The 16,253-nt window shown below is 45.2% G+C and overlaps 2 protein-coding genes across 2 annotated transcripts in view; one reads left to right on the top strand and one right to left on the bottom strand.

The window, feature by feature from the left end:
• SEC23A (SEC23 homolog A, COPII coat complex component) overlaps nt 1-16,253 on the bottom strand; it is a 1,668,754-nt gene that overhangs the window by 622,424 nt on the left and 1,030,077 nt on the right. The window lies entirely within an intron of this gene.
• Nucleotides 1-16,253, top strand: part of LOC138527301 (histamine H2 receptor-like) — a 131,043-nt gene that overhangs the window by 71,497 nt on the left and 43,293 nt on the right. The gene's annotated exons all lie outside the window — the stretch shown is intronic.

Raw genomic sequence — 16,253 nt, 5'->3', positions numbered from 1 at the left:
GCAGGGGGCGAGTACATCTCCCTGCCTTTATAACATCTTCATGGCTCCCTTCTTCACCTTATTGGAGCAGGAAGGGGTCATGTTCTCCTACTACTCTGACGACACCCAGTGTGTCGTCCCGTTAACAGGAGTTCATTCGCAGGATGAACTGGAGCTCAATAGAATCTTCTCCCTGATTGGGAACTGGATGAGGTGTAATAACCTAGCCCTAAACAGAGGAAAAACAGAGCTGATGATCAAGGGAAATTCTGTGACACTAGCCAAGTTGGACCCTGCTTATAACTCCTTTATGTTGGGGGAGGAGAAAATCATCCCCAACCAAAACTAAAAATTGTGGGCGTCGTTCTGGACCAGCTTTTGAACAAGAGGGCTCATGTAGGCAGTACTGTTTCTGCAGCGGTTTATTATGTTCTATCGCATCTAAAACCTTTTATCTCCCAGGCAAATGCAGAATCTATAGCTAGAGCTATTATCGGGGCAAAGATGGACTATTGCAGCAGCCATTTAGTCGGACTCTGCAAGGCCGACTCAAACAGACTCCAAGTGGTACAGATTGGAGCAGTAAGAGTGGTCGTCGGCCTATCTCGCCGCCACCACGTTTCTGATGCAAGACGCTAGATGCTCCTTGCACTGGCTCCCAGTGGAGTCCCGAGCCAGGTTTAGATTGCTGGTTATCACCTTTAAATGTAGACTTTGCCTAATGCCCCCTTACCTACAAGACCGTATTATAGAGAGGCTCAATGGCAGGTCTCTAAGGTCCAGCAATCAGAACTACCTATTTCTCCTGCGTTGCAGAACTAAAAAGGCTGAAAATTGAGCCTTTTTCATTGCTGCTCCTAAATCGTGGAACCAGTTACTGCCGACCCTAAGAGGCCAGCCTTCCCTGACTGTCTTCAAGAAAGGCTTGAAGACCTGGCTGTTTGGCTGTTCTCATGAACTACCCCAGGGATTCGTTAACAGTTTCTTAGTGCTCAACAGGAGAAATGTTCTGATTTCTTTCTATGTTTGTTTGTTTGTTCCACCTCGTCTGCACCCTTACGCCTCAGGAGTCCCCGAAGGTCTCTCTGGCTTCAATGGAGAAAGCACCATCCCGGCTATATGCGGCAGAAACCAAGATGGCGGATATTTGGTTCCCTTTACATGAAATAATAGTGTTGGTCTAGTCCTCTTCAAGATGGTGACAGACGCCTTCCCGACACTATATTGGAATCATAGTGATACGGGTAGGTGCGTTGCTAATTTGCTCTGCATTGTGCTCTCTTGCTACGCTCCTTAAGCTTTCGCGCTACTCTCCATACTAAGTTACAATTCTGTTCCTTTTTCTTCTTCTGGACTTTGGTCCTTCTTTTCCTTGTCCTCCGTTATATCCAGCCTTTTCCTTTCCTCTTTGCGATCACTCTCCGCCGGCTGCAGCTACTACTTCTGCCTTCTTTGCCGTTCCTTCTCAGCTACCCTTCAATCAGGGGGTTCCTATATTCTAGCTTGGTGCTTCCCCCCGCGGCCCTTGTTTTACCTTCGGCACCTCAAGACTGCTCTGCCTACCTTTTGCTGGTTCACGGAGCCTTTTACTCGTTACCAGAAGAATACTTCCTAACATCGTTACTGGATACAAAGTAACTTCGAGTCTTCACTGCAGTTCTCTGGGTTTTTTTTCCCCCAGAGGGTTTCCCGAGGTTGCCGCCCACGGGGTGCTTCGAGCCCATATATTGGTGTCCTAAGCACTTTGAGGGAGACACACCGCCTTCAACGATCAGCTCAAGCCTGCTAACCATCGAGATACTAATTTCTTCTGGCTGCAACGCGAGTACCTTCTACAGTTACTTGGTGATTGTTAAAATTAGTAAAAGTAAAGTAAAGTAAAGAGGAATGCAGGGTGAGCTGTGCTTGCATTGAAGAGGGCAACTTAAATAGCTAACTTTGCTACACAAGTTTCCATTTGATTAGCAAACCTACAGAATTGCATAGCAAATTGCTATGCGGCAATGCTTATTTTAGGCCTTGTACGCTGCATCATTTTTGATTTGTTTGGATTTACACTTAAGGCATGTTTGTTCATGTAGATTGTAAACGCATTCAATAGTCTTTGCAGACAGACAGCCAAAAAGTTTGAAATTGTTCGATTTTGGGTGAGATGAAAGTGGCTGGTTGTAGGTGCTCAATGATGCCTGAAAGATAGATTAAATAGACATGCAGCCAATACACACCCTTGCCTAACGTCACGAAAGGTTGAAATTTGTAATGACCTTGCCCCGCGATGGTTAAGATGTACTTGGATTTTAGAGGAGGTGTAAAGGCCAATTATTAAGCGTAACAAACCATCTGGAACGTCCCACAACTTTAATATGGACCATAATAATGTCCAATGAACTGCGTCAAATGCAGAGGACAAATCAATGGAGGCGATATATAGATTTTTATATTTTGCCCCCCAGTCTAGCTGTTGGACAATCTTGATGACTGCACCATTAAGAGATGTGCCAAGATTTAACCGGAAACCTGTCTGCCACTTCTGTAACCTACCGACCTCACAAGCCCATGTTTCTAGATGAGAAAGCAAGATGCATGAAAACACCTTGCATCGGCATCAAGAATGGATATCGCTCTGTAATTAAGAGGGTAGGTGCAGTCTCCCCTTTTATAGATGGAAACAAAATGGGCGATCAACCAAGTATCAGGAAAGGAGCATGAGTCACCTATGTTAACAAAAAGGCTAGACAACGTACTAGCCCAGGTGTCAGGAATCCCTTTGAATAGAATGTTTGAGAGCTTATTCGGTCCCGGGGCCCGGGAATAACTTATTTTCAATGTTGTGACCAAACATGCAAGTTGCCATTTTCTCCCGGCTGTCCAAGCCTAAGTCTAAGGGAATTACCTCATGGTCAGTGTAGGGATTATCATATATTTTTTCAAAGTGGGAAACCCAAACACTTTCTGCAACAGCATTGATTTGATGGCATACTTGGGATGACTCAATGTTATTGATTAATCTCCAGAAGGCTTGAGCTGATTTATTTGAGAGGATCTTAAGCATAGCCTCTGCATCATCTTAGGTTCTTTTCACACAAATCTGCCACAGCCAGTTCTTATATGGTTGAGAAAGGGATTTAATTAGGGTGTTCTTTTCTGAATATGATAAATCAGATCTTTTCCGTACCCTCCTAGTCATATTTCTTAGCTTACGCGTACGTGCTGCCACGTCCACATTGTATCTGTCCCTAAACTTTACTTGGTTTATGGGCGCCTGACTTCGCACCCGAGAATGATGAGGCTCAATTAGATCTCGAAAAAAGCCATCACATTTTTGTGCAGTGAATGTATACTGTAGAATGAGGTTTCAGCCGACACCACCAGCGCAGGATTAGAGGAAACTGGTGCCGTAGATTCAATACCGAAGGTAGAGCCAAAGAGCATTGGATGAAGGCAGACTCCATTGGTAGGCTGCAATTCAGCTAGGAGATATGTGGCTGCGGGCCATAAAGTTGCCTCTGCGAACTTCAAGAAGCGCGACGTGCCATGACTGTGGCACTGGCATCAAAGTCAACAGCACCTAGGCCAAGCTGTCAAGCATCTGACTCCTGAACTCCATCCACTGTTCTGGAATCAAAGAGCGAGTGCCTTTTTACCAAAGGTGGAGACTCCTCTGCTGTGTCATTAGAGAAGAGTGGGAGTGAATACTTATTTTCCTGGAGGACAACGAAGATGAGTGACGCTTTGATGTGTGAAGTCGGAAAGCAAGACCTCTTTCCATGCTTATTCTTCTTCTTTTCCTTTGTTGACAGTATTTTAAGACTGCTCTTCTTTGGGCATCTTCAAAAGGCCTCAGGCCTTCTTGGAAAAAGGCTTAGACCCCATAGACCTACAAGGTGTCCTCTTCCCTCCCTCGTGAAGGGCAGGGGGAAAGTGTAAAGCTTTTCAGCAGGGCTCCCAGTGCATAGACTGACAGTACACACATTCCTCTGTGTCATGCTCTTCCTGAAGGCAGAAAGAAAAAACGTGTGGGGATCAGATATGGACATTTGCCTCCTGCAGTGCTTGTAGAGCTTAAAGCCTGGGCCTTTGGGGTGTTAGGCATGACACTGGTAAACATTTACAAAATGAGTGGCGTACCCAAATTGCATACTGAGTGCTTGGGGAAAAAAGGAACAACAGATGGTCATGGGGTGCTTGCTGGGTCCACATATACTGTCCATGGCGTCCCATATGGCGTTATGAGACCTAACGGCACTTAGCAGAGCCAATACGGAGGACCCGGTGCTGCCTTTTGGGTGAAAAGGGTTCCAAAGACAGCTGAGGCTAGAGGGAATCCAAGATGAGGATCTGTGGGAGGAAGTTAGAAAGGCCACATTCTTCCCTTAATTTTTCCTAGTTTTATCCACCTTTCTCAATAAAGACGGAAGAGCTGGTTCTTTACTCTTTTGTAGTGCTGCAGTTACTATTATGAATTGGGTGGGAAGTGGTTCTGAAATTACAAAAGGTTCAGCTACAGAAAGATATTTTTCATACTCATCTGCTTCTGCTGTTCACCCTTCAGCGGTACATTTTAACAACAGTTATTTAAACAAACTAAAATAAATAGCCTTGTCACCTAATTGTGGGTCATTTTACAGCCAGACCAATGTAGGGGGAGAGGCTTAGGATCTACCTCCAGAGGTCATTTCACATTCATGTAATTAGTTGTGTAGCATCAGATACAATACACCCACCAAGACTCACCTGGGAGAAGGTCTGGACTCGCGTGAATCTACGAAAGATATGTGAAGGCATCATGAGACAGAGACAGGTTCAAGTTTGTTTAACAATGTTTTTATTAACTCAAAAGGCAGAATGGAGTAATGCCTGACTTGCCCTATTCTAATGTGGGATTTCCTTACCTAAAGAAAACTAAGGATAGCCTGCGTCAAGAAGTCCAAAAGAAAGATCTGTCTGTCCAAAACCTATACTTGCCCTCACAACTAACTGCATAAAATGTGTAGGGATGTCAGCATCAAAAATGAATAGTGTTCAAAATAAAGTTCAGAGCTTCTTCTAGCTCTTGGCTTGCAATCAGCTTCCCCTTCCCCAAGTTCAAGACAGTTCATAAGGCACAAGGGTTCCCTTCCTGAAGAGTTCAAATCTTTCGGCTTTAAAAATAACACTTGACTTCAAAATCACCTAAAAGGTTATTGCAAAACACAAGCTTCTCTATGGGTGTTTTCAGTGGCTTTTCCATTCAGGGGGCACCCGATCTAGGCCCAGGACCACACGGTCCACCCATTACAGGTCACGCGACCAGTACCCTCTCTTGACTGCTTTTCCATCAACACCAGTCCACGGCTTCTCCTTAACAGTGATGCTTGCTTTAGTCACATGTGTAACACTTTCCTGATACTGTACCATGGCATGGTTGGCCACCATGCACTTATTACACTGGCTTATGTTCTCTTGGATGTTGCCAATGCTTGTTTCCTTATAACATATAGTTCCTTGAACTATCTTGGCTTTGGTTAATACTGGATTTCTCATATCATACAACTCTTTGTGCTCTCTTGCCTTTGCTTGCACTAGTTTCTCAGGTAATACAGTTCCTTGTAATTTGGCTATTGCCATTGCTTAGTTTTCCATATATTGCAGTTCATCTTTTCAGTACAGTTCACAAACTTTCTTTCATTAAGATTCACAATCTTCCTTTCACTCCTCTCAATGTTCAAGAGTGTTCACAACTTGCTTTCATTTCGTTTGGTATTCAAATTGCCTAAAATATGCTTTCATTCAAATAGCAATGCGTGCTTCCATTGGAATCATTGTCAACTGCGTAATTTCTATGTCTGCCTGCCAGCCCGGTGTTCCACCTTCTGGTTACACTAACCGGTCGGACTTACAGCTTCTTACAAGGTCCTCCGCCGCCATAGGTTCCTTTCCCTCTGTGCGATACCTCATGCTTCTACCAGCGATCTTCTATGACTCGCACTCACCCAGCAGTGCTTCTCCTGTGACTCAGGACTCACATTAACTTGGTCATGCCGGCCTCCTTCCTATGGCTTGCCTCCAGCGTCCTGCTGCATAAACTCTGCACTTTTCCACGGGTCCAGAGTGCTCCTCCTACCAACATTGATACAGCGGAAAGAGTTCTGCTTGCACCCAGCAGTTTGTGGGCGTTCTTCCACAGCTGACTCCATTTCCGTCTTGATTCTGGCTTTTAAAGCTCCTGCCTCCACGCTTATTCCAAAAAAGACTAGACCGCTCACCACTTTGATGTCGTCCTCCTCGTCTCAGTACCTGGCTGGGGTTGATATGTGTCTGCATTAACAAAGCGAGGATGTGTTGTTCTAGTTGTCCTCTTCTTCGCCCCAGTAGTAGAACGGCGTATTTTGGGGAATGTTTTAGGGGAAGAACAAGGAGGCTGACAAAAGCCTATAAAAGCTTTAAGGATGGAGGCTTAATTGTGAAAGGGAAATGGGGGATGCCATGTCTCACACCTAGGGACGTCCTCTCCCCACTCCCTAAATCTCCTCCACCCAGGTGATCCTCCCTCGCATATCCACCCCCAGGGTCAGGATCCAAAAGTGATGTCCTTCCCCTGGCCACCCGAGAAGAGGATCCTGGTGGAGAAGAAGTGAGGATGCTCTCAGGTTCCTCACAGATACCACAGTTACAGGTAACTAACAAATGTCTTCTCTGGCATTAGTTAATAGATTCATATGCTTTGAACAGATTCCAAAGGAATACAATTTATAAGATGGCAGGTGAATTCGGCGAAAAGAACTGACTCAACTTTATTGAAAAGATGGTGTAGTAATACTTGGCCCACCACTTATTCGGCTCTTGCATCTTTATCTGGGCAACGTTTAAAAGTTGTATTGCTTTGTTGAAGGTTTGCATCATCCTTCAGATTTCCACAGATTGTAATCCGCCATGTAAATGCTGCAGTGGCGATTGTCTTCATTGAGTGTGCTGACAAAGGTTCTTTCAGCAGTCTGTTGGTCGCGTCTCCTGGTAGTATTTGACACATGCAACAATAAATGTAGAGATATCCTGTTTGGGACAGTGAAGGTCCTCTAGCTAACTGGCCAATGACTACAAAGAGTTGGGTCAGTCTTCTGGAATTATTATATAGTACTGTAGCATCAAGAATGGGGTGTAATTTTGCCAAAGTAAAAGCGTTATGAAAAAAAGTTGGTAATGTAACAGACTTGAAAAAACTCCATATAATCTTAGGAAAGAAGCGCCAGACTGTCTCTATGACCACATATCTCTCTCTCCCAAAGATGGTTTAAGATTCCATTGCCGTAAAAGAGCGTACATAATGCTAAATTGACAAGCAGGCGTAATCACTACTATAACAGTGGTCCTCCAGAAAATGTACTTTTTGTACAATCTATGCATTAGCTCAAAAGGATTTTTTAGTAGCTTGATTAATTGGTTGAAAAAGCTGAGCTAATTCTATCAGAAACTGTTGCCCCAATGCGTGTACAAATGGGCTCTGTTCTGTTTTAGGTAGTAAGTCATAGTAGAAGCCAGATGTGCTCTGAAAGACATCTGTTGAAGACCTATCCTTTCCAATTCCAGAAGTTAAGTTAGGATTTGGTGAGATTCCGCCAATAGTGGTGAAAGCGCTTTAGTGTGACACCAGGAACAAAACCATTTTTACTTTTGGTATGTGCATCTAACAGCAGCATCCCCAGTTGCCATCAGAACCTCCCTGCAATCTTCAGAAACAACTATAGATCCAAATCCTGACCTGTCAGAAACTTGCCCTCAGGGCAAGAGACTGAGCATTGTGGTATAGATCAGGTCCTTCTCTCTGGTTAAAAGATGCGGGTGTACCATGTTAGGGAGATTTTCCTTCAGGCCTTGAGGTCAGAGTCCTTGGGTATACCTTCCTGACTCATGCACTACAAGTTATTTCCCTCAAAAACACTAGACTCTTCCAGTGGCAGCCATGACAGAGCAGTCCAGGCCTAACTTTCATGGAGGTGGAGTGGGGCAATTGACAGGTACAGCATACACTTTTTATTAATACCAAATGAGAGACCATCCACACACCATAAATAGAAAAACAAACACATAGGTAAGTAACTTTGTAAAATAGAACAATGTATTATGTAAATAATACTGTTTTAACTAAGGATTTGTTTAGAGGAAATTAAGAGTCCCTCCTTAAACACTAACACCAGTAATAGGTAAGTAGATTGCTTTTCTTTCTAGGCTAAGTTCAAAAGAGACCAGTAGTGCGAATGGGGCAATCTTCGCTGGGAAATTGTTATCTTGGTGTGAAATGGCCCAAAGGAGCAGTTCCTGGAATTCCTTAGGCGGGAAGACCTCAAGACTCACTTGAAAATAAAAGAGTCCAGAGAAAAAGAATGAAGAAATAATTGGCCAGCAGCGCTGGAGGATCAGGAAAGCAATACCCTGGGACTTAAAAAGCAATTCTTCAGGAGGTGTTAGGCGGTTTCCAGGTGTGGTTGCTGTGCAAACAGTTCAGCAACCATGGAGTGATCCAGCAATAAGTGACTGGTGTAAGAGGGACCCCAAGAACCCTTGGAAGAGCGAGTGTTCTCAATCTAGTGATTACCAGGACACGGGTTGTGGCTAAAGAAGCTGAAATTAGAACAGGATGCAGTTGGCGGTAGTCATCAAAATAGGGTTCCCTCATCAGGCTCAGGCTCAGGGTTTGGCCTATGAGACTGGGGTTGTGAAGAAGAGGACCCAGAGTCGCATCAGAGAGAAGCCAGCCATGGAAATAGAATAGGAAGGAGAGTTTAGCTTTGCCGTCCCAGGAATCGAGGCAGTAAAAGCTCCAGGAGCCTCCTGTCTCGGGAGATAGAAACAGAGGGCTTGCCTGATGTCCTGGGATGAGGTTTCCCTTGTTGGTTTGGCACAGAGATTCTTCAGAGTCCTGGCAGCAAAGGGGCACGTGCTTCTGGGTCTGGAAGTGTTGGCCTGGTAAGGACTTTCAGGGAAAAGAGGCTTTTGAGCAGGAGCTGCGGTTCAGTTGTCCCCACCAGATCAGGGAAAGGGAACGTTGTCGTCGGTTGCTTCTGGTTGTCCTTAAGAGGCAGAAGGTCACCATCCGATTATTTGGATTGTGAAAGGGACAGGTGCAGAGCTTCAGTCATTCGAGGACCCAATCAAACACAAAGAATCATTTGAACAGAGTAGTAGTTTGTCAATGACACACCCGTGCATTCGGTAAAGGTCTATTGCATAAAGAAGTAAATCCACACAGTCCCAGAAGGCATCTGCATATGCCAATCAGCAGTGGATTCAGGCTGACTGAAGCCCCCAGTCCAGGGACACACATATCCAGTGGCCAAATATGGCCGCCACCTCTTTCATAGACAAAGAGGGACACATTCTAATCATGGTAACCCTCAGGTCTTCAAGGCAAACAAAGACAACCTCAATTTTGATGAATGGAGGAGGGGGGTCAAAAAGTACCAGGCCAGGTAAAATGGATTCCACCACATGGAACCCTATTACACAGGCAAAAACACCACACCATCAGCTTAGCCACATGGTGAACAGAGAGGACACACTCTCTGGTAGACTATGAAGTGTCTTTGTGGTACCCCTGCCGTAGGAGTTATAAGGAAACTTAACACAGAGAATATAAAAATACAGAGCCAACTCGGTGAGGCTTTGAATGAATCCTAGCAGGGCGAGAAACAAGCCCAAAACCCAATAAAGCATGCTAAAAGTACAGGGGATACTACAAGGGTTTAAAAGGTGGGTTTCTACCCAACATATCCATACCATGATTGGTTCCGACATGAAAATTGCAAGAGGTCTGTGACAAAATTTGCCTGGGCCGCGTATTAGGTAATTAGGATAATTTTTTGTGAACTGCAACAATTTCCTCCCAGTTCCCTTCTATGAGGGAAATTGGCAGAAATAGGTCAAGATATTTTCACACTCAGGGAATTGAAAGAGCTCCCTCCTCAAACACAGGGATACCTGTAGGCGAAGCATTGGCATTTATTATGGACTGTTATTGCAGACAGTTCCAACCCCAGAATGTCATGAACTTCAGATCACGCCCCTTTTGGACCTCCTGGTCCTTGTCTCAACGGGGCTTACATTCCGTACTACTTCCAACATGGCCGTCCAGAGCTGAAGCCCTTGTTCGCTCCATGCGCTGAACGCGGCGTGATCCATTTATAGACCACGCCTTCCGCGGCTCTGCGCGTCTCAATGCTATTGCAGAGTAGCCTCAGACGTGTGTTCGTAGCTCGCGGTATTGTTTCCTTTGTCCCAGTGCTATTACCCGCTCCTGACCCTTTTCCCCCTTCCTGGTTCCGAGCATTACTAGCCTTTCCCAGACTACCGGATTCCTGGACTCCGCGTTCCCGGAACTAAACGCAACCTGGAACCAGACGAGACTCGAGCAGCGCTGTTCAAGACCAGGAGCGTTCGCAAGAAGGCAGCGATCGAAGACACCGGCAAACACCGGACCCAGGTGAGAAGGGGGGGAACTCCTTGACAGTTTGAGACGCCACCCGATCGAACCTAAAAACGCGATGGAAGCCGCCGTGCAGGACTTAATGCGACGCATGCAAGAATTATCAACCGAGGTTCGAAATCTTAAGGCGGAAAACGCTGCGCTCAAACAATTGGTCTTATCCCGGGATTCTGCTACAAAGGAGGGTGCTCTGTTGGGCGGTATTGTGGACAAGTATGATGGTTCGGTAGAAACGCTTTGCGGATTCCTGGATTCATGCCTGGTCCACTTTACCTTTAAGCCCTATTATTTCTCGACTACTAGGGCTAAGGTGGGTTTCATCATATCCCACCTTTCCGGCAACGCCTTAACTTAGGCAACACCCCTTGTTAACTCATGCGATGCCCTCCCAGACGACTATGATGGGTTCATACAGGCCCTTAAAGGCATGTTTGACCGTCCAGAGCAGGCTATACTGCCCAACAACGCTTGCTGGACTTTCAATAGGGCTCCCAAGATATGCTCACTTATGTGACCAGATTTAAACAATTGGCTAAGGAAGCAGACTGGTCCTCTGAAGCTAGTTTTACCCTGTTCAGGAGAGGCCTGAACGATGAGATCATGGATGTATTGGCCAGGGTGGCCAGACCCAATTCATTCCAAGCACTAATGGACCTGGCCTTGCAAATAGACTTTCGCATCCAGGAAAGGAAGGCTGAAAGGAAGAAATCCAAGGGAAACACACCCAAGACGTCCTTTGAGAGCACTGCCAGAACGGACGCAAACCCAAGTCCAGCCCCAGAACCTGAACCCATGCAAATTGGAGCCTTTCGTGGACCCATATCACCTCAAGAAAGATTGAGAAGGATCCATATGGGTTTGTGTATGTATTGTGCTTCAGACAAACATTTGGTCAGGGAATGTCCTCTGGCACCTCCTCGGCGTTCGGGAAACGCCAGCTACCGATCTTAAATGGAGCAGAGATTCGGGAGAGAGATGTTTGCTCCACATCAATTCCATCCTTGAACTCTCCTGGGCAAAACAGTTTGGTGATACTACAGGCCTTCCTGTCGCCCTCCAAAGACAAGACCTATCCCATTCTGGCCTTGGTGGACTGCGGAGCTATGGGAATTTTCATTGATCAAGACTGGGTTGTTAGTCATCATATTCTGTATGAGACACAAAACACCATGCAGCCGGTGGAAGCAATTGACGGAAGACCCCTCTCTTCAGGACCCATAAGCCTGCAGACTAAAGAGATCCAACTTTCCATAAACCATCATCAAGAGCGGATTACATTCGACATAATTAAGTCAGCCCATTACCCCATGGTTTTGGGAATGCCTTGGTTACAAAAGCACAATCCGTATATCAATTGGACAGCAGGATCATTATTCCTGGGCTCAGAGTTCTGTATGTCCCACTGTCTATCCCTGGACCCCTCCTCGGTAACTTCTAAAGAACCACCAAGAGACCAAGAAACACCACTCATGGTTTCCAATATCATACAAGTTCCAGAGGCCTATCAGGGATATGCTGATGTATTTTCTACTGCCATAGTCCAAGCCTTACCCCCTCACAGGCCCGAAGACTGTGCCATATATACGGATCCCTCAGCTGCAATTCCCTTCGGCAGAATGTTCATTCTTTCCGAACCCGAGTAAAAGGCCCTTCGGGAATACCTAGACACTAATCTTGAAAACGGCACCATAAGACCCTCGAAATCTCCAGCGGGTGCTTTGTTGTTTTTCGTTCCCAAGAAGGATACCAAGGAACTCAGACCTTGCCTCGACTATAGAGGCTTAAATCAATGCACCCTCAAGGATCGGTACCCATTGCCCCTGATCTCGGATATCCTGGAAGCTGTGAAAGGAGCCGTAATATTCACCAAATTGGATCTCAGGGGTGCCTACCATCAGGTCCGTATCCGGGAAGGAGACGAGTGGAAGACCGCCTTTAAAACACCCTTTGGCCACTACGAGTACCTGGTCATGCCCTTTGGACTAGCCAATGCCCCAGCAGTATTCCAACGTTTTATGGATAGGGTGTTCTCTGATATGTTGTTTCTCTTCGTCATTGTCTATCTGGACGACATATTAATTTTTTCCAAGGACCCTCTGAAGCATGAAGGACATGTGAAGGCAGTTCTACAAAGACTCCGGGAACATCACCTCTTAGCCAAGCCTGAAAAATGTTTGTTTCACGTTACCTCTGTGCACTATCTGGGATTTATCCTTAGTCCAGAGGGGATTGGCATGGACCCGTCAAAAGTAAAGGCCATTCTCGCCTGGCCTACTCCCACGTCCGTGAAACAAATCCAATCCTTCCTAGGACTAGCCAATTTCTACCGAAATTCATAGCCACTTTTTCCGAGATTGTACAACTTATAGTGGCTCTGCTAAAGAAGGCCACCCCATTTGTCTGGTCAACATTACAAGAAACTGCATTCCAGCGTTTGAAGACCAAGTTCACACAAGCTCCCATTTTGGCTCAACCCGATACAAGTCGACCCTTTTTAGTGGAAACGGATGCCTCTAATTATGCTATAGGAGCAGTGTTGAAGCAGAAATGGAGGACGAATTGGAACACCCCGTTGCTTATCTTTCAAGAACCTTAACTCCTAGTGAAACACACTACTCCGTCCTGGAAAAGGAACTCTTAGCCATTCGCCAAGCCTTCACTGAATGGCGACACCTACTTCTGGGAGCCAGACATCCTGTCCAAGTCCGTACTGATCATCGAAATCTTCAGATTCTACAGTCTCTGGAGTGCAGGAACAGTCGTCAGGCACGTTGGGCCTACTTTTTTGCCCAGTATCAGTTCCACATTACCCATGTCCCTGGATCACAGAACCGGATCGCTGACGCCTTGGCTCGCCGTCCTGACTGCATGATCACTGAAGATAAGGCATTTCCTAAAATGTTTTCTCCCACGATCTTCGTAGCCCAAGCAGTTGATCTCCTGGAAGAAGTCCGATCACAAACCCAATCCTCGGAAATATGGAAGGACATTTCAACAAGAAATCCCCGGAAATTAAGAGGCAAGGAAGGCTACTTATTCAAGGACAATGCTCTACTCATTCCTACACGGAAGTTACAGCAAAAAATAATAAACCTTTATCATGACACACTCCATTCCGGGCACCGGGGTATCACCAGCACCCTCCGTCTAATACAGAGACAGTTCTGGTGGCCTAAAATGAAGTCTGACGTACAGCAATACATCCAGGCTTGCATAACCTGTGCCCAAAATAAACATGATAACAAAAGACCGGCAGGTCTTCTTCTGCAGCCCACTCTACCCTCTAAACCATGGGAAATTATTGCTACAGACTTCATAGTGGAGTTACCACCTTCTCGAGGATGTACTACCATCATGGTCACCATAGATTTGTTTACCCATATGGCCCATTTTACGCCACTGATGAAACTACCCTCCTCTTCAGAGCAAGCTGGAATATTTCTGGAACACATATTCCGCCTACATGGGCTTCCTTCCAAGATCATATCTGACCGGGGTCCCCAATACATTTCACAATTCTGGAAACACCTATGTCGGGTAACAGGAATCCAACGTTCCCTCTCTTCAGGTTATCACCCCCAAACCAACGGAGCCACAGAATGTGCAAATCAGACCCTGGAACAATATCTCTGATGTTTCGCCACCAAGTTCCAGGCTGACTGGTCAACTCCGAACACTCAGCGCTACAGACCAGCCCTTTTTTATTGTAGTCAGGGGTTCCATCCATCGGTTTTATCCTCGGTTCTTCCTTACCCTACACCAGTACCTACTGTTGACTCTTGGATCGAAACACTTATCAACATTCACCGGGAGGCTAAAGAACACTTAGAGAAAGCCAGATTACAGACCAAGAGATATGCAGATTCCAAGAGAAGACCAGGTCCTTCCCATACGGTCGGTGAACGAGTGTGGTTGTCATCAAAACTACTCCCCCGACACTTACGACCAAAAAAGCTGGCTCCCCAATACTATGGTCCATTTCCCATCAAGACAAGATGTATACACAATAGACACATTTCCAACTAATGAATAGTGTTGGCTATTGATGTAATTAATGCACAAAGGTAAAGTGTGTGTAAAATCAATAGTTTTGCTAAAAGCCAAATGTGTTCTATATATGTGATTGATGAATATGTGGAAAACAAATGTTATGTAAAGTAAATGGCGTGGTATGATAGTTTAAGGATTTTTGATTAAAAAACATGCATCTATAAAATAAGAATGATCAAATCTGCCAAGTTGCGCAATATATATTCTAAGGAATCACAGTAAATGAGGTGGAGTTATTTTATCTAAAAATATAGTATTCACCTGAAGGATCTGCACCCGCTTACAAAAATCTGGGGTTTTCTATAATATTTACGGACAATATATTCCTGAGTGCGTGATATTGGCACAGTTGCATGGTGGACACTATCCATGAGACTGTTGGGAAGAAAAGAAGTTTGCTGGGAGCTATATACATGAGACTGTTTTAAGGACCGAGGTATAGAGGGAGGCCATTGTCCCCATTACATAATCAATCCCAGGCACACTTTAGGTTACCACATTCTCAAATATTTTTCTTAAATGGTTCCAAGACAGCAACAGCTATTAGAATAGATCAGTGGGTTGAGCGCTCTTTGCTGTGATCTGCAGGTTTGAATCCTGGGAAAGCCAACTCAGACTTTCATCCTTCTGAGGTCGACAAATGAGTACCATCTTTGGTTGGGTGATAATTATATGTAAAATATGTTCTCTGTACAGCGCTTTGGAGAAAGTGCTACATAAACAGCACATCATTATCATTTTAGTTGTAGAGAAAACCCTAATCCTCACATTTTTATCCCAGCCTCATCCTGACTTAATAAACAAGTTGAAGTCGTACTTTTCTGGTAAGTGTTCTGTTGGTCTGCTACAGTGGGTTGGGCTCACTCAAAGATATGTGCGACTTAACAGTCAGGTATACTGGAATAATAACAGCCCAAATGCAGCTGCAGGTTTTAAAATCTGCGATCAGATCAAATTATGAATGCAACAGATTGATTCTGATAAAAACTGGGGGATTAAAATAATTACTACCATGCACAAAATGTGCGTTATGTCCTAAAGTGTACCACCTCATTGGTCTTGGAGTTAACGACCCAAAATGCGATGGATAGGCTAATCCTTCATTTCTGTTTCATTAACTATTGCATAAATGTTCCAAGGCACAGTTCCTTTTTTGCTGACTCTTTAGCTTCATCATCCTCCTCCTTAGAAGACTTTATTTACCCATCAGGGCATTGAGGTTGCATGTCAAAGAAGACCCCGCTCCCCATTTGATGGTAGAGCAGCTTCTATGGAGTCTGGCGCATTAAGACTGTGTGGTTATGCTAAACCTGGGCATGGCAACAGCTCACTGACACCAGTTCAGGAAAAAAGTTAACCGTTCCGTAGATGCAGCTTTTGAGGCAGCATCTCTTTTTCCAATGGTGATAATGCCATGCTGTGCATCACTTCCTGTGGTTCATAACCTCTGGAGACATTGTCCCATTGGACTGCACATCTATGAACTATGTCCTGAAGCAGGCACTGGGGTAGCATCAACAAAAGAAGAGCCTTCCAGAGTATTCCCTTAACGCCCGTATCATGGGTTTAAATGCAAACTCTTAGAGATCCAACTCCGGGGGTGGGGGAAACCAGCCCTTAGTGGAGGCAGGATGAGTGCTTTCCATTTATTGAGCAGGTCATGAGGAAATGAGGATAGTGGTCAGTAGAGCAGGGGAGTGTTTCTGGCCAGGATAAAGGAGGAGACCTTGCACAGTCCGACCAGACTATAACGAGTGCCTATCTA

This window comes from Ambystoma mexicanum, chromosome 14 (assembly GCF_040938575.1).
Source record: "Ambystoma mexicanum isolate Mex_15411 chromosome 14, UKY_AmexF1_1, whole genome shotgun sequence".
NCBI classification, from domain to species: Eukaryota; Metazoa; Chordata; class Amphibia; order Caudata; family Ambystomatidae; genus Ambystoma; species Ambystoma mexicanum.
This window is presented reverse-complemented; position numbering and strand designations above follow the sequence as displayed.